This window comes from Lactuca saligna, chromosome 8 (genome assembly GCF_052625555.1).
Source record: "Lactuca saligna cultivar CGN05327 chromosome 8, ASM5262555v1, whole genome shotgun sequence".
NCBI classification, from domain to species: Eukaryota; Viridiplantae; Streptophyta; class Magnoliopsida; order Asterales; family Asteraceae; genus Lactuca; species Lactuca saligna.
Window position 1 is genome coordinate 129,617,245 of NC_136424.1, and position 20,024 is coordinate 129,637,268.

Consider the following 20,024-nt stretch of genomic DNA (forward strand, 5'->3'; position numbering starts at 1 on the left):
TTGGAGCGTTTTGATTAAACTAAACGCAAGAAGTTTGTAGTGCCAAACAAAGTTCTTTGTTTTAAACGGAGCGTTTTGTCAAACGCTATAAGCTAGAAGCTCTCAAACGCTCCGTGCCGAACACGCCCAAAAAGAATTAAAGTTTCATACAAAAAACATCCAAAGAGTAAATGGGTTCAAATGATTTTTACTTTATAAATAATATTTTTATTTAATATATAAAATATAAAATATATTTTTTAATTAATTAATTTATGAAATTCGGTTTTTCAGTTCGGTTGGTTTAAACTTCGTAAGACCAAAACTCGAACCAAAATGCAAATTCATAATTCGATTCGGTCTCGAACCAAACCAAAACCGAATTTGAATATGATTTAGTCTGAAATCGATTTCGGTTAGATTTGATTTTTGGGCTTTTTGGTTCCGGATCAAATAATTCTCACCCCTAGTTCTCATAGTGAAACAACATTTGTTAATAGAGTTTTAGTATCGAAATGATTATTAAAGCAATCTAGTGTTATTTTATTTCAAGTATGAAAATGGGTTTTGCTCATTGCTCTTGTAATATGATTAGAGCCTTAAAATGTTTAGTCGAGTAACTAGGGCCACTGAGTATTTTAAAAGTTGTGTTGTCGGAGGACTTAATTTCTATAATATCTTAAATATGACGGATACACGTGGTATCCTTACTTTTAAATAATCTAAAATATGATACTCACCACTTCCTGAAACCTCATTTCACACTCCATCAAATCTAGACCATTCTAAAGGTAACACCAAACTATGGATGACGATGAGTTTATGATACTCTAAGTAGAGACGCAAATAGGGGTGGATATTAGTGGAGGATGTAATCTTCATCCGCACACTCGATCTCCGATCTTGATATCCATCCCCACCCCGCCTCGTCTAATCCCTGAAGGGTTCAGGTAACAAAATCTATGTTGGGTATGGGGAACCGGTGGATATCCGTTTAGCAAAAAAGAGTCAAGTTTTTTATGTAAATCTAAAAATTTATAAATACATAAACAATAATCATGAAAATTAAAATGCTCAACTGTGTATACTTCATTTTCAATTTCTACTTCATTCTCAATTTCTTGAAGATATCAACATAAAAAAGGTGGTTTTAAAGAAGATTAGTGCTCATAGTCATAACAAAGCCCGATAATATTTCTATAAATATGTAACATCCTGATTGATCATTTATGAATTTTGAGTTTCATTTGTGGAGCTTTGAGGCTGTGATGTGTTGCTAGAAGCGTAGGACTTCTCACCACCTTTCTGGGGATATAAGGTTCGTTGGAAACGCACTTGTAACGAAGGAGCTATGATTGTTTGAAGTTCCGGCAAGTTTAGTCATCATTGTGTAATATGTGGCAATTGAGTACGCGGGGCAAAATTTTGTGTATGCTCGGCGTACTCATGTGCGTGGAAGGAACGTAAAGGCCACCTAGTACGTTGGGCGTACCAGGGGGTACGCTGGGCTGTAACGATCCATTTTTCACGTCCAAAAATTTCATTTTTCAATCAGTATTTAGTAAAACCATTTGCAAATAAACATTGTCTGATCAAACCATTTCATAAACATTTACTATGTCTGGAAACCAAAACATGTAATCAATCAAACGTTAGAGTATAAATCCCAGAACAATCCCATAAATGCGGAAAACAGTGTGTGTGTGTGTATGATGTGCCGCTACCGCGCTAGCTCCTTCCCCTTCGACGAAGAGGTACCTGAAACCAAAACTGTAAACTGTAAGCACGAAGCTTAGTGAATTCCCCCATCGTACCACATACCATGCAATCACATAACATACATATTACCAGGCTATTTTGGGGTGCCTAACTACCCGGTACGACCATTCTGGGGTGCCGTCCTACCCGTGTCAAGCCATTCTAGGGTGCTGACAAACCCATCAGTCCTAACAACCGATCCTTGGGGACTATTTCACCCCCATACTGCTACTATCTCGTATATCATAACATAACATATTATCAGACATGTCTGGGGTGTCTGAACTACCCTTCGGTCCTCACAACCGAACTCTACGACCATCACATATAACACATCATGCTAGCACATAACATATCAGGTAGTAGCAAACCTAAATGAATATCACAAAGACAATCATTTAACACACAACTCCTACTGGTGGGTCGGCATTGTAGCCGTAGACCCATTGTTACTGGAAGGCAACTCACTTCAAAGTAGCTGCTGATTTGAGTAGGAAATAACTGACTACTGCTGCTGCTGCTGTTCCGGAAGTCCTCCGGCTATAATTTCCACAAAACGATCAGTCAAACACTGCTAGCTATACTTAGGGTAAAATGACCATTTTACCCTTGACCAGGTCAAAGTCCAAGTCAAAGTCAACTTCCAGTTGACCCGACTCGCCGAGTTGGCTTGCCAACTCGTCGAGTCCCTACCCATTCAATTGTCCTTAATCCCGTCTCTACTCGTCGAGTTAGGCATTGACTCGACGAGTTCTCCTTCTAAACTAATGCCTAAAAGTCCTTCATCCTACTTGCCAAGTTGCATGAACAACTCATCGAGTTCATCTTCATCCGATGAACAGTCTAAGCTGCGAGTCGCTGAGTTGTATGAACAACTCGCCAAGTCTGTTCTTGAGGTAAGAAAATTGCCTTGGACTCGCCGAGTCCCTCCATGGATGAGTCTGGCTTCCAACTCACTGAGTCCACCCATGACTCACGACTCCACTCAGCAAACACGAAAAAGGGGAAAACTCGGGGACTCGTGACTCGACTCACCGAGTCCGATGAACGACTCGCCGAGTCGTTCACATGCAATTACTATATACTCGATTCTGCTTGAATCCAGTCCATACCATACATAGATCTGGGCTCTTAGGGTAGGTTTTACACATAAAGTTTCCAACTTTACATGTATACATGCATAGGATGGGGATTTAAGGTTTAATAAAGGCTAAAATGGCAGATCTAGGACATTCAAGCGATTTACTCCCATAAAGGCCATGGATCTGAGCTTCTGGAGCTTAAACAAGTCTAGATCTAGAGGTTAATCAACTCATTATAATCTCTATTCCATAATCAAGCTTGGAAAATGGTTCAAGAAGGACTTTAATGGTGATGTAAGGGACTTTAAGCATAAAAACAGAAGGAAACTGAGTTATACCTCAAAGAATCTCTGAAATAACACCAAAATATATGGCCTCCTTCTTCTCCTCTTAATCTACTCTCCTTCTTCTCTCAAAATCTTCAAGAAATCACACCAAAACACTTCAATCTCACAAGAAAAAGGGGGTTAGGTTGATATAAGGAGCTCTGAGGGTGAAGGAGTTGGGCTTGGGGCGCATAAGGTTGATTTAAATAGGGTGCAAACCCTTGAAATTAGGGTTTCATCCAGACAGGGGGGACTCGCCGAGTCGCCAACTTAAACGTGCTCAAAATCCTAACTCTACTCGGCGAGTCAGGCCTATAACTCGCCGAGTCCAAGGCTAAAAAATGTAAATTACTTAGATAGGTCATACGTACCAAGAACCAAGTGCTACATGGGCGTACTGGGTCCAGGAAGAAACCCTAATATTTTGGAGTGTCCCTATTTAAGGAACATTATGTCTTCATATACAACCACCATTTTCAGAACTCAACCCTCTCAAACCCTAATTTCCATCCCTTGAGCTTGAGTAACCATTGGTGAGCTTCTATGTGTTCTTGTGGGATTCTTTGAATGAAGAAGGAGTATTGAAGAGAATGGAGTTGGATTCCAGGCTTTGGATCTGAGCTTTTCTGTGGTTGGGGCATCATTTGAAGGTATAAAACTTAATGTTTTCTCATCCTTTTTTATTTGTTCATAATATGGTCCATTTTAGGGTTTTTGGTCCCAAAGCTTGAAGCTTTATGAGTTGTTGAACTCCAAAGCCTAATATCTGTCCCTTTGAGTGTTTTTAATGGAGTGGGTTCATAAAAATGGAGTCTTGGATGTCAAAACCACCCCATGCATGAGTTATGACCATTTTTTGGAATAAAGAGTGAGAGTTTTTGTGTTTGGGACTTCCTCTCCCATGCAAAGGCTTAAAGTCATGAACTTTATGGAGTATTAGCCTTTAGGGAGTCCAGATCTGAGAGTATAGCTATGGTCGTAACGGGTTAAGACCAAGAGAGTGGATTAAGCAAAAATGGGCGTATGCCTAGCGTAATTCCAGTACGCCCCGCGTATTGATCTGGTGTCCCCGATCAGGTTTTGTGTGTATGAGTTGTGCACAATGATCGTACCAAGGGAGGTACGCCCCGCATAACCTAGCAATGGGCTTTTTTGGGCTAAATCTCATTTTAGGCCTTAAGTGTTGGGCCTGGATTTTGGGCTTGTTGTACTAGAGATTATGATCAGAGGGATATATATATATATATATATATATATATATATATATATGTGTGTGTGTGTGTGTGTGTGTGTGTGTGCATTGGGGCCTTGTGTGGGGCTTGCCACTTGGACTTGAGAGTTGGACCTCGGGAGAGCCCATTTATTATTAGGCCTCGGTGGGCCCAATTGGTTTTGGGTTATTGATGGGTTGGTTAGTGGACTACCTTTAGACCTAATGAGTGAGGGTTTGGACTTAGATCCTAATTGGGTTAATTGTGGTTTTAGATCAGAGATAGAGGTTGGGGCGCAACGACAACGTTTTTAGGAGTTGTTCATAGTGAGTCTTCTCACTATACTTACCATGAGTGGTTGAAGGGTTTTGAGCATTCTAACACTCCTATGGTATACATGCAACCCTAGATGCCTTAGATCTATGTTTTCCCTATTATACATGCAAACTTTCAATTTTCCAAGGCATTATCCTAACTAGCATACTATGGAGTATATACACTACAAAAATCTAGTTAGATGACTTACCTTTGTTGTAGCTTTGAAACCTTAAGCCTTTAAGAGCCTAGCACCCCAAGTGTGATGCCTCAAATGCTTCAAGAAACACCACCAACAATGGAGGACTTGAGAAGAGACTGTCTTGCACACATAAAATCGGCTAGCCCTCTTGTATCTCACTTAAGTGCCGATTTTGGTTGCCATGAGGTTTTTTATATAATGTGAGGGTTACACCATGTAAACCCTAATGTGCATGACTTTCCACATTCCTTAGGCTACATGGGTTTTAACCTTCATGGAGTATCCATGGGTCACCACATGGATTTAGTCCAACATAAAGAACTATGGATCATAAGCCCACTTTATAAGAAAGAATGATTTACATAATCAATCCCCATATATTTAATTAGTCTCTTTTGATCACAAAATTAATTCCAAATTAATTCTTAATCAATACTAATCAAATAATATGATTTCATATTAATATATTAGAACTTATAATATATTAATAAATCATAAATGTCCTCTTCTCAAAATTTCATCCTTACAAATTGTTCTGGTGCCATGCAACCCAAATGGACCATGCTACTCTCGGGTCAAGTATATACCAATTATAGTTATGAGCTTAGACACTAAATCCAACAGTCTCCCACTTGGATAAGTCTAATAACTATAACTACATGTATGACTTAAAACACCGACTAGCAATCGTAGCTCTTAAAAGCCTCTGTCGAACTAAGACGCTCCATTTTAGATAAGTGATCGAATAATCCTCTTTTCTCAAGATATCAGCCGAACAAATAAATGGAAAAACGTCATACTTATTGTCCAGCAGTTTGTTTCTCAATCTCCGCTTTGTTTGACATAGAACTTAATCGAACACATCAATTCAGTTGTAACCGGGCCCGACATATAAGTCAAAACAAAATCATCGAGGGGCCCAAGATATCGCTTTTAATCCTCCAAGGACCAAAAGGAATATATAAACTTCGACTCATATGCTTGTACTAATTACTCATCAAATTGTACACAACAAAACGTTTTATAGCATCAAGTTACTGAAGCAGTTTCGTACTATCAATGCACAACCAACTCATAGTCAACAACTCATATCTCTTGGCTTGAAGACTTATATGATATTATCGTCTCACGATCACTCGAGATAAATTTCATGACGTGATACAAGTGAGTGTGGGTTTAATCCAATACTAAGACCTTATGAGCACTCATGAGTGTTGCAACAAACTTTGCTATGTCTAATACAATTCAAACAAATCCACAAGCCAAATTCATGACAGTCTTGATTCAATACCTACTTCCAAAGTATGATCGACTATGGATAGTTTGAATAATATAATTATTATGGAAGTCAAAACATGCAAGTGAAACAATAGTAAATGATTGACATAAGACAATACCCTACTAGAAAATAAAAAGCACCTTTTATTTATGCATCAAATGTCAATTACATTTCAACTATTACAAGTTTCGAAATCTATCTAATCATTAAAACTAATATCATCCTTAATCCCAATGCGCCTAACATGATGTGAATGCTTAACCCTACTCAGTCCCTTCATGAGGGGGTCTGTTGGGTTCTCATCAGATGATACCCTCTTTGCCACCAGAAGTCATTCTTCTATTCAATGTCTAATGAAGTGGTATTTTATATCGATGTGCCTAGATCTACCGTGATCCCTTGGTTGCTTGGCTAAGGCAACTGCACTCTCGTTATTACAGAAAATCTTCATAGGCTCCTTTATAGCTGGTACAACTCCAAGGTCTCCAATGATGTTCTTCAGCCATATTGCCTCCTTCACTACCTCGCTTGCTGCTATGTACTCTGATTCGCAAGTTGAAGCGGCTACTGTCTCTTGTTTGGAACTTTTCCAAGTTATTTCTCCTCCATTCAGAGTAAAGACCCAGCCCAAATGAGAGTGGAAATTATCTCTTTCGGTATGAAACCTGGCATCTCTAGACCCCACCACCCTCAAGTCATCACTCCCACCGAGGGTAAGGACCCGGTCATTAGTCCTCCGCAAGTACTTTGAGAAATGTTCTTTACCGTAGTCCAGTGAGCCTTGCCCAGATTCCCTTGATATCTGCTGACCATGCTCAAAACAAAGGCCACATCAGGGTGAGTACAAGTCATAGCATACATGATCGATCCAACAGCAGATGCATATGGTATTCGACTCGTCTCAGCTATCCCAATCTCTGTACTCGGACTCTGAGCTTTACTCAGTTTGGCATTGCTCTACATCGGTAAGTCACCTTTCTTAGAATCCTGCATGCTGAGTCTTTTCAACACCTTATCTAAGTAGGTACTTTTCCTAAGTCCAATTAGTCTCTTACTCCTGTCTCTCAATATCCTTATCCCAAGAATATAGGCAGCTTCTCTGAGATCCTTCATAGCGAAACACTTCCCAAGCCAGGACTTAACCTCCTACATGGTTGGAATGTCATTTCCTATGAGCAGTATGTCATCCACATACAATACGAGAAAGCTAACTATTCTCCTACTAGCTTTAACATATACACAAGACTCATCCTCGCTTATCGAAAAGTCAAACTCTTTGACTTTCTCATCGAAACAAAGATTCCATCTGCGAGATGCTTGTTTCAATCCATAAATGGATTTGTCAAGCTTACACACTCTATTAGGGTACTTCGCATCGACAAAACCCTCTGGCTGATTCATGTAAACATCCTCAGCCAACTTTCATTAAGGAAAGCGGTTTTGACATCCATTTACCATATTTCATAATCATGAAATGCAGCAATGGCTAGCATAACCCTAATAGACTTAATCTTCGCTACTGGTGAGAAGGTCTCATCATATCAACTCCCGGAGTTTGAGTAAAGCCCTTCGCAACCAATCATGCCTTATAAGTATGTACCTTCCCATCCATGTCGGTATTTTTCTTGAAGATCTATTTGCACCCGGCTGTCTTACGACCCGATACATTGTCAACCAAGTTCCAAACTTGATTGTCATACATGGACTGAATCTCACTATCCATAGCCTCTTTCCATTTAGCAGACTTGGGGCCTGCCATGGCTTCCTTGTAGTTATTAGGTTCATCCATATTTACCAGTGTGCTATCACTGATAAATGTATCACCTTCTGCAATAATATGGAAACCATATAACTCAGGTGGAACTCTAACTCTACCGGAACACCTCAGAGGTACATACTCTTCATTCGACACATCAGGAGTTTCCTTTTCATGTTGATCGCTAGTGTTTGAGGTTCCTTCACTGCTTGACTCTTGAAGTTCTTCAAGGTCAATTTTCCTCCCACTGTCTCCTTGTCCTATGAGCTCTCTCTCGCTAGAGACTCCTCTCCTTGCACGCAAAATACTCCTCTCCTTGCAACAAAGACAATACTACCACTCGGTCTATAAAAGAGATAACCAAAGGATTTATATGGGTAGCCAATGAAAATACACCGCTCACTCTGAGGTTCGAGCTTGTCATGAGTATCGCGTCTCACGAAAGCCTCGCAACCCCAAACCTTGATGTGATCTAATGTGGGAACCTTCCCATTCCACATCTCTTGAGGTGTTTTGGCAACCTTTTAGGTAGGGACTAGATTAAGGATATGGGCGGCAGTCTCCAAGGCATACCCCCAGAATGAGATAGGTAACGAAGCTCGACTCATCATGGAACGAACCATGTCCAACAAGGTTCGGTTGCGCCTCTCAGTGACACCATTAAGTTGTGGTGTCCTAGGTGGCGTCACCTGTGAAACAATTCCACATTCCTTAAGATAGTCAAGGAACTCGATACTAAGATACTCACCACCCCGATCGGATCGGAGCATCTTTATCTTCCTGTCCAGCTGATTCTCCACTTCTTGTTTAAACTCTTTGAATTTCTCAAAGGTTTCTAACGTATGCTTGATTAAGTAGATATAGCCATATCTACTGTAATCATTAGTAAAAGTCACATAGAAGCGGTTAGCATCCCTTGTGGTGGTTATGAAGGGCCGACACACATCGGTGTGTATGAGATCCAACAAACCTTCACCCATTTCATAAGTATCAGTGAAGGGTGATTTAGTCATATTTCCAAGCAAACAAGATTCGCAAGTGTCATTCGACTTTAAGTCGAATGACTCCAAAACTCCAGCCTTTTGGAGTTGGCCTTTGTGCTTCTTATTGACATGTCCAAGATGACAATGTCACAAGCATGCTTTATCCAATTCGTTGGAAGAATCGATATGCAACACATTATTTCCTAAGTTGTCTACAACATTCACAGTTTCATATACACCATTACAAGGTAATGCTTTAAACTAAAAAAAACACCATTATAATAAGCATTTATAGAACTAATTTCATTATCAAATGAAAAACTATAGCCTTGTTTGTAGAAACCATGAAAGGAAATAATATTTCTCGCCATATCAGACGAGTAGCAACAATTATTCAAATCTATGTCTAACTCACTACTAATCAATAAAGAGTAAACTCCAATCTTTGGGACAGGTAAAACATTCCTATTCCCCATGATCAATTTTATCTTCCCATGCTCCATATCCTTAATTCCTTTTAGGCCCTGCACATCAGAACAAATGTGAAATCCACAACCTGTGTCAAGAACCCAAGAGTTAGAATGTGATGAGTCTTTAGATAGAATAGTATAAATACCTACATGGGTGGGTTTAACCTTCCCATCCTTGACATCCTGCAAGTATTTGGGGCAGCTTCACTTCCAGTGCCCTTTGTCATGATAGTAGAAAAACTCTGCTTCCTTATGAATGGAAAAGGGAGCAGCAGAACCAGGCTTGGTCCCACTTGAAGAGGATCCATCAAGAGACTTTCCCTTGTAGATCTTTGAGGGAGCATTCTTCTTCTTCCCTTTCCCTTGTCCAATTTCCAAAATAGGGGCAGTTGTGGTAGGAGTACAAACAACATTTTTACCTTTGAGACCGGTTTCAGCAGTCCTCAAAAGCCCTTGAAGTTTGCTAAGTGTGACCTCCTACTTGTTTATATGATAGGTCATGCGAAAATGATCATAGAATGGAGGCAAGGAGTGTAGAATGATATCTATCCAGCTCCTCATGGAAGTTCACATTCAACTTTAGCAACTGGTCCACAAAACTTTGCATTTTCTGCAAGTGGCCCGTGATGGGTTCACCATCCTTCATCTTGGTTGTTATCATGGAAGAGATGATTGCATAACTCTTTTGACGAGCAATCTGATCGTATCTTTCCATCAGGTCTAGGTGCATCTCAAAAGGGTAGAAGTTCTCATAGGACTTTTGGACTTCAACTGACATAATGGCAAGCATGATACAAGCTACCTTGGTGGCATCCTTCTCATGTACCCTAAACTAAGCAATCTCCTCAGCAGTAGTAGATGACTCATCGATTTCCTTAAGCTCCTTATCTAGGACATATTCCTTGTCCTCATAGCGAGTGACCATCCTGATGTTCCTAATTGAATCATTGAAGTTGGAACCATCAAAGATGACTCCCCTACAAAGGTTCATGAGAGAGAAGGAGCCAGTAGGGTTTGAGCTAGAAGCAGTGTTGGAAGATATCTGAAAAGAAAGAAAGACAAAGTTTAGATTAGATAAAGAGTCCTTAATATAACACCCAAAATGACATATTAAGGCTAGGACCCAACACAATATTTTACAAATTAGAAGAGGGATGTCGTAATCTAACTTGCAAAATATTTGAAGGTAGGTAAATGACGATTTACCAATTTCCACCATGAGAAACGAAATTGTTATTAAGTTTTAATTGGATTGAAATTCCCAGATCCTTTGAGGTTCCTTGAACAATTCAATGGCATGTTTAAATCTCAATTATGCCCTTCAAGTTTGTGACTGGGATATCGAGGATCACAAACAAGGTGTGAATAACCATGCAAAATGTGTTTGGTACTCTCGACTTTATCACCTAATCAATGTGCCCATTAACCACACACGCTCCATTGATCTTATGATAAGCATCGAGCCACCCTTTGCGACCCTTATGAGTCCAAGTTAATGTGTCGGTTAAGCACACACGCTCCATCAAGGACTTGGTAAGGTGCAAAGTGCAATTTTCATGGATTAGCATCAATTTCACATTTTCCTAAAGTAACTAAAATTGGAAATTATAAAAGGTTTAGTTACTTAATAATTATCATTATACTTAATGAGAATTCTAGTCCTATCCTACCCGTCCGGCTAACGACCCTCCACCAATCAAGGAAGCGGTGGGTGAGAGTGGACACTCATTAAACTGCCATTTTATAGGTAGTAACCTTATACCCCCTTATAGACCGGCTTCGTGAATGAGGCCTACTAACGGTAAGACTGGCATGATCTTATACATACATACATATATATATATATATATATATATATATATATATATATATATATATATATATATATATATATATATTATCCTATAATACTATAAAGTATAAGGGTTGAATTTTAAACTTTTAAAATTCTAGGGTTTGGAATTAAAGTATTCTAAAGTGACTTTACAAATTCCAAAACTTGAGGGCAAGTTTTGAAACATGTCAAAACTTTTCATTTCCATAACATATGAGTTTAATGATCTCTTAAAAGAAAAACCTTTCATTTTCCATAACTTGAGGACAAGTTATGGAGTCCATTAAAAACATTTAACCAATTATTTTAATTAACACAATAATTAAATAATTCACACATGATTAAATTAAACTCATATGAAATAATTCATATCAAACAAATTTCATGAAATTAGCCTAATCATATAAACTAATAAAAAACATGAAACTTTGACTATTATCTTTGAAATTGGATGAGCACAATCATTACCACATCAAAAATAGGTTTATTTGTTCAAAAATAGTTTAAGGTAATGATTCTAGTCCAATTCTAGCTTTAAAACTCGAAATTCTGCATTCTGGAGCACCCAATCATCAAGTGCATGAACCGACTTGGCGAGTTGGTTAGGTTTTAGGGTGGACTCGGCGAGTTCACTATCCAGAAAGCAGAAAAATGATTTTTACAAGCTTTGAAAACAAGTAGCATCAAGTATAATGGAAAACAAGCCTAGGCTCTGATACCACTGATGGGTTTTGAGCATTCTAACACTCCTATGGTGCACATGCAACCCTAGATGCCTTGGATCTATGTTTTCTCTATAATACATGCAAACTTTCAATTTTCCAAGGCATCATCCTAACTAGCATACTATGGAGTATATATACGATAAAAATCTAGTTAGATGACTTACCTTAGTTGTAGCTTTGAAACCTTAAGCCTTTAAGAGCCTGGCACCCCAAAGTGTGATGCCTTAAATGATTCACACAACACCACCAACAATGGAGGACTTGAGAATAGATTTTATTGCACGCATAAAATCGGCTAGCCCTCTTGTATCTCACTTAAGTGCCAATTTTGGTTGCCATGAGGTTTATAGTGTGACACAACTAGGGTTACACCATGCAAACCCTAATGTGCATGACTTTCCACATTCCTTAGGCTCCATGGGTTTTAACCTCCATGGAGTATCCATGGGTGACCACATGGATTTAGCCCAATATAAAGAACTATGGATCAAAAGCCCACTTTATAAGAATAAATGATTTACACAATCAGTCCCCATATATTTAATTAGTCTCTTTTGATCACAAAATTAATTCCAAATTAATTCTTGATCAATACTAATTAAATAATATGATTTCATATTAATATATTAGAACTTATACTATATTAAGAAATCATAAATATCCTCTTCCAAAAGTCCATCCTTACAAATTGTTTTGGTACCATGCAACCCAAATGGACCATGCTACTATCGGGTCAAGGACATACCAATTATAGTTAGGGGCTTAGACATTAAATCCAATAGTGGTATCTATGTGTGACCGGAGGATCTTATGTGCTTACTTGAGTTACGTAATATTATGCATTTTATCTGTGTGATATATATGCTATATTCTGTGTTTTACTGAGATAGGACTGGAGAGTCCAAACCGAGTTGTGGGACTAGAGGGTTTCCACTGAGACAGGACCGGAGGGCCCTCACTGAGACACATGACCAGAGGGTCCACACCGAGATGCATGAGACCAGAGGGTCCATGTCGAGTTATAACCATGAGAGGCTTATTATTTGTGTATGGGGTATTTTGAGGAACTCACTAAGCTTCATGTTTACCGTGTTATGTGATATGTGTTTTAGGTTCTTCTCAGGAATGCGGGAAGGCGTCGGCTTGATTGTACACACAAGAGAAAGAGTTATGTTTTGAGGATCCTAGATTATTAATCAAACAATTATGGAGTTGTGTTTTGTTAATTGGATAATTGGGATTTTTGTGAAATGTATTGTGGGAATTTTGTGATTTTAAAATGAAAATTTTATTTGAAAATTTACAGTGTTACAAGTTGGTATCAGAGCCTTGGTTTGAGGGATTCGGATGCACCTTCGGGTATGTTTGGACTCAAACTGAGGATTTGAGAAAAAAAATCAAAAGAAATGATTTTTCTAAAACGAGCAAGGGTTTTTAAGAGAAAAACGAGTTGGAGCTGTGTGTACAATCAGCTAGAACCCAAACGGTGATTTTCCAAAATACCCTACTTATTTATGTTATGAGTTATTATTGAGATATTAGTGATGTATGCTAGAGGATAGGCTAGGTATTTCATATTTTAGGGCTAGAGTTGTCTGATTTGTGATGCCTTAGCCTAGGCGGCATTGTTATCTGTTATGTGCCTTGAGTATGTGCAGATTAAGAGTACCTAGCAGGAATCTTTTAGAGAGGGGTTTGAGTAGTGGACTAATATAGGAGAGATACCTAGATGTGCTTTAGAGGAATCTACTGAGAGGGTAGTTGGATGCCACGAGGGGTAGGGTTGCCTAAGTCGGCGATGCCTTTTTGAGTTGTGGATAAAGTGAGAGGAGTTATATGTCATAGTGGTTTACATGTTGGTAAAGGTCATTCGATGCCTGAATGCTGCTTGCTTTGTGCTTTGTGGAACTCTTGATGATGGGAGCCAGCTACTGAGTGAATATGAAGATATTCAAGAGGTAGATGGTTGGCATCATGAGGAGTTCTTCAGTAGCTGATGGTAGAGAAGTGTGAGAACCTAGGAAGAGCCTAGGGAGTGACTTTAGTCAGTTGAGAATGCTGACAGAGGAGGGTATTCGTTGGAGAGCGATCATGTGTAATGGGATTAGTGATCGAGAAGGTTGAGCAACTACTTAGGAAATATGGGACGATCCATGTGGAAAGTATGGGTAGATGTGGCAGGTAGTATGGGCCCGTACTACTGAAAGCAGAGGACCCATACTCGAAGCAGGGAGAATACTAGAGGTTCTAAATAGCACGTTAAGGGGAGATATCATGGTGCAAGTACCATGATTCGTAGTAGAGTGTACTTTCATCTTTACCAGTTATCCGATGGTGGGTGTTTAGACTGAGAAAGGATACGGTAAACTATGGGGCCAGAGGGCCATGTCGATTAAGCTTCGATAGAGTGTACCTTGTGAGGGAATTGAGTTTAGATCTCGAGTAGTTGACTGTTGGGCAGCCAGTTGGGATATCCGACAGTGTGTTGTTCTGAGGCTTCGAGAAGACTAGAGGCAGTCACATTGGGAGGATTCTGAGATTTTTTTCTGAGTTAAAGGATATTTGGAGTTGCTTGGTGTAACGCCCGTAGATCCGGGCTAGTCAATTTAGAGGCAATATGGGTCGAAAACGAATTTTCGGCAAAAGATTATTTAGAATAAATAATTTTAACCAAGTTATAGTATATGTCACAAGGTTTCCATACATATAAAGAACGCCGAAATCTGAGTTATAACGAAGAAGTTATGGCCCGTCGAAGTTTTACGGCAAAACCGGCACGGCACCGGGAAGCGTAAAAAGTGAATTTACGATAGAGCGAGATTTAGCCTTAGCGCTCTAAACGAAAGTCATAGAATATGTTAAACTAAGAACATCGATAAAAAGAACGCCCAAATTTGACTTCGTATGAGGAAGTTATGATTTTTTCTAAATGAAAGTGCACAGCCCGAAATCTGAATTTTAGATCGGTCGATTTTTAGCCGACGGGATCTAAATGAATGTTGTAGCACTCGTAAATACCAACGCGTAGATATAAAGAACATCGATAATAGAGCTCGTATGCGAAAGATATGGACGAAGCTTAGTCCCTACTTTTCGAGCGCGGCGAATTCGATACAGTTTTGTAAATCCGAGATAGAATGAGAATTAGCCAACGAGGTCTAAATGAGAGTTGAAGATCTCATTAATAGGAACTCAACGGTAAAAAGACAGACAAAAACGGAACTCGTATGCGAAAGTTATGGACGAAGCTTAGTCCCTACTTTTCGAGCGCGGCGAATTCGATACAGTTTTGTAAATCCGAGATAGAATGAGAATTAGCTAACGAGGTCTAAACGAAAGTTGAAGATCTCATTAATAGGATCTCAACGGTAAAAAGACAGACAAAAACGGAGCTCGTATGCAAAAGTTACGGACGAAGCTTAGAGGCTACTTTACTATAAAACTCCTATAAATACAAGGGTGAACTCCTCATATTTTCTTCACACCATAAGCCTCTCTTTCTCTCTCTAACTTCTCTCTAGCCTCCCTAAACCCCTCCCAAGTCTACGGAACCTCCCTAGCACGAGTAGAAAGCCCCGGAGCGCCCGACGACTTCGAGAAGAAAAGCTTTCGGCTTGGAAACGCTGCTCCAGCGAAGCCCGGTTTTTAATAAAAACTCGTTGTAAGTGAGCTACGCCTATACTATATTTAATATAGATTTTATTTAATTATAGTAACATTATTAGGACCTTAAAATAATTATTTGGGCTATTATTATGAGTTATATTGAGTGCTATTTAACGCTTATATAATAGTAATAATAGTTAGACTATTAATTAGTCGTGGTTAACGTTAAAAACTAAACTCTAGTGGTATTGATACTAGGTTTTGTCGAGGAAAATTGTTTTGAGATAACGAAGTGTTGTCTGAGTTCGGAATCACCACCTAATCAGGTGAGTGCATAGTCCCTTTCATCTTACACATAGATATGAAGTATATTAGATAAACTACGTGCTATGTGTGCATATTATCTGAATACTTGCTGTCTATGCTGGATGAACGTTTTATACATGTTTTAAAGGATTTAAACTGTATATGTATTTTATATACACGAATATGTTGGGTATGATGATGGGTAGATGAATGATGAGAGATAGAAGATGACGTGAGTATACATTGGCAGCTATAGACTTAGTGCCTATGGGACAAACACCGGTAGTTATGGACTTAGTACATGTCAGACGTTGGTAGCTATGGATTTAGTACCTGTTAGAAATTGGTAGCTATGGACTTAGTACCTATTAGTTAGACGCTGGTAGCTATGGATTGAGTACCTGTAGGAATTGGTAGCTATGGACTTAGTACCTGTTGAACGCTGGTAGCTATGGATTTAGTACCCGATGAGTAGGATATAGCAGCTATGGAAATAGTGCTTTACGAACTAACATCGGCAGCTATGGATTTAGTGCCAGTCCTATAACCCTGGAAGTAAGGGACTTCGGAATAAACAAATGCAGGATAGACGACTCTTAGGTTAAATCCTTAAGAGTAAAGAAGATAACGGGGATGGGTAATGGGGTTAATTGTTTGATGATTAAACATAACAATTATATTATTGTGGGTTGAAAACCCTATGTACTCACCAGGTTTCCCAACCTGACCCACTCAGTTTATGTATATCACAGGTGTTGATATGAAGTCACTTTACACTGAGAGATTTAAAGAGATGTAGATCACTAGTGTAAATAACTGTAAGTTCTGTTTATGCTTATGTTTCTGTATTAACGATGACATCCCAAACGTTTTAAGATGAATAAAAATACGTTTCTTCGAAAATGTTTTAATAATGTATTTATCTTGTTTTTCTGGGAACAAATTCCGCAACCTTTTTATAAAATGAAGTACTCTGATTTTTATAAAGCATAAACAAAATCGGTCTTTTCTGGCCGTGATTTTGGGGATGTCACACTTGGTCTCTATCGGGAAGATCATCGAGTGTTACGTGGAATGTTCCAAGAGTCAAGTGTGGTGTATCTGGTGAAACAGTCTGTGGGATAGACTGTTGGCATACCAATTAGTGATGGTTGGAACCCTAAGTGAAGGAGAACTAGTATTCTGTTGAGAGGATCGGAAAACTGTGCAAGTGAGGTTAAAGGACGGGTTATGAAAAATTGCAAAAGGGACTTACGAGACTTGGGTTATGGAAGGACAAGGTCAGATACAAAGAGAGATGATGTATGTGTATGTGCTTAAGAAGGTATGAGTGAATCCATGGCAAGTGGCCGTTGGTCAGAGAATTTTATTATGGTCAGGGATTTTCGGATTTCCAGAGTTGAGTGGGAGAGCATCGGTCGTTGAGGTCAGGGTTCAATAGTTGGGATTTTTCCTGTTTGACGTATAGATTGAGATACATACTCCAAGAGGGACAACAGTTGATTTATTAACCAATTTCAAAGTCAATGTGAGCAGTTTCGTAGGGGTGGTGATCAGTAGAGGATGGAACTTCGGATTTTCGTCAACTTGTTTTCTATCATCGATGATTCCTCCATGTTTCAATTTTTGGTATTGGAGTATTTCGCGGTATCCAAGTATGACGCCGTGAGTGGAAGATTAGTGGTTAAGGCAAGACCTCATGAGATCTTGCAATGGTGAATCGCGGTATCTGAGTATGATGTCGTGAGTGGAGATCAGTGGTTGAGGCAAGACATCATGAGATTTTGTGATAGAGTACCAAGGTACCAGAGTATGATGTCCTAAATTTTTGGTCATGTTGAGACTCGAGTTGTGAGATGGTAAGTGGAGTACCGAGTGGCTATATTTCCAGTGAGGACCCATCAGTTAATTGCTGTTGGAGTGGGACTGTCCAAAGGTTTAACTGTGCTGATAAAAGTGCCTTGTCTTCGAGAATTTACACTAGGAGTGGTGGTGCATAGTCTGAGTAGGTGTGCACCTAACTATGTTGGACTGTGGAGTATTCGATAGTGAATTCAGTGTGGTGACGACTTGAGGATGAGATTATGGGGTGATAAGAGTGAACGGATCCGGGTGGGAGTAATCACTTGGGACTGACAGGGAAGACCGTGGAGAGAGCCCATGGAGAGTCAAAGAGAGAGAGAGAGAGTTGTGTGACTGCAGAGAGTTGTAGCATACATGAGAAAGAGAGAGAGAGAGAGTATTGTGTGACTGCGAGGAGTCGTAGCATACGTGAGTCAGAGAGAGAGTATCGTGTCACTACGGAGTGTAGTAGAGTACGTGAGTCACAGAGAGAGTATCATGTGATTGCGTAGAGTCATAGCATATACGTGTCAGAGAGATTATTGTTTTATTGTGGAGGGTTTTATCCTTCGTGAGGCATAAAAGGAGAGAGAGAGAGAGAGAGAGAGAGAGAGAGGGAGAGAGAGAGAAAGAGAGAGTATCATAAGATTTCGGGGAGCCGTAGCATTCGCGAGGCAATGAGTGAGTGTCATAGGACTACGGGGAGTTGCAGCCTTACTAGTTAGAGTGTGATGTAAAGGGGCTCTTAGGCCTGGGTAGCCTTTCCAAATGGGTCCATGGGAACCTGGTGGCCGAACCAGGGGAGAGATTGGGGTCTCAGCAAGTTTCGGAACCCATGGTGTTTTGAGCTAGAGAGAGGTGTCGCGAGTCGGAAGGATCGAGGTGTAATGTATACGCATATTCGTGGAAAATGGGTCATGAGTTGAGTGTTGGGTTGGGACGAGTGGTTCCAACTTTGTATCGGACCAGACTCCGCTAGGTGAGTTTGGCTATATCTGTGTGGAGAACGAGCAGGTGAGGATTTCGGGAGGATTACATTCTAGGAAGGATGTGTTTCCTATTTGATGTTTTGGACTTGGGTGAACCTGTTCATTGGTTAGGAAGAACGACGACGCGCATGAGGTATTATGGGGTAAACGACCGAGGTCGTGTTTGAGGTGAGATTTCAATCGGGTGTAGAAATCGCTTAGGTAAAAGCAAGCTTCGTGTTTGTAGAGTTCAGTGGGCTTGGATGAGTCAGCTTGGTTGAGTAGAACTACTGTGAAGTCCTATTGCCAAATGGGATAAGGTAGCCTCAGAGATTCAACTACTGAGTCGGGAGTCGATCTCGTATTTAGATTTGGTGCCTAGCATTAAAAGGCAGTTGGAGTTATGTTTCCGGCTATTAGTGGATATTTCGGTCAGGCATGGACATTGATTTCGGGGCTGGAGTTGAATCATCCTGGGGTAGGTAGTAAAATGATTATGTCTGACGGGAGGTCGGACCTAGGGTAGAGTTTTGATTCCCAGGTAGATTGGCAGGTCTTCATTTAGTGTTGAGGACCGAGCATTCCGGTTCACTCTTCGTATGGGTTCTGATAGCATTATCGGAGGTTGGTCATTGGTGTGAGATGACCCCGTTTCTTTGGGTTTCGCTCGAAATTGACTGGTGACTCGGTCATAGGTGTTCAGTAGCTATATGTGGTTAACGACTTGTCCCAACAATATAAAAAGAGTTAGAAGTGTTTTATCGAGTCTGTTATTCGATGAGAGATTAACAGGGTGATTTTCTACATGGGTAGTCTGTCGGGGAGACAGACCACTACAGTATCTGAGTTCTGGAGAGTCAGAGTTGGTACTGCAATGGCAAAGGGGTCCATACTCCTCCGGTTTGGAACTTCTCGATGGGTTTTGTTCATGTTGGGAGATCGTTGTATGATATGAGATTTTCCAATTTTGCTTCTCGGGGTATTTGAACAAATCTACGTGAAGATAGGAGCGATTTCGAGGGCGAAATCTAATCTAAGTGAGGCAGAATTATAACATCCTAATTGATCATTTATGAATTTTGAGTTTCATTTGTGGAGCTTTGAGGCTGTGATGTGTTGCTAGAAGCGTAGGGCATCTCAACGCCTTTCCGGGGATATAAGTTTTGTTGGAAACGGACTTGTAACGAAGGAGCTACGATAGTTTGAAGTTTTGGCAAGTTTAGTCCTCAATGCGTAATATGTGGCAATTGAGTACGCGAGGCGTAATGATGTGTACGCTCGGCCTACTCATACGCGTGGAAGGAACGCGAAGGCCACCTAATACGTTAGGCATACCAGGGGGTATGCTAGGTGTACTAGGTCCAGGAAGAAACCCTAATATT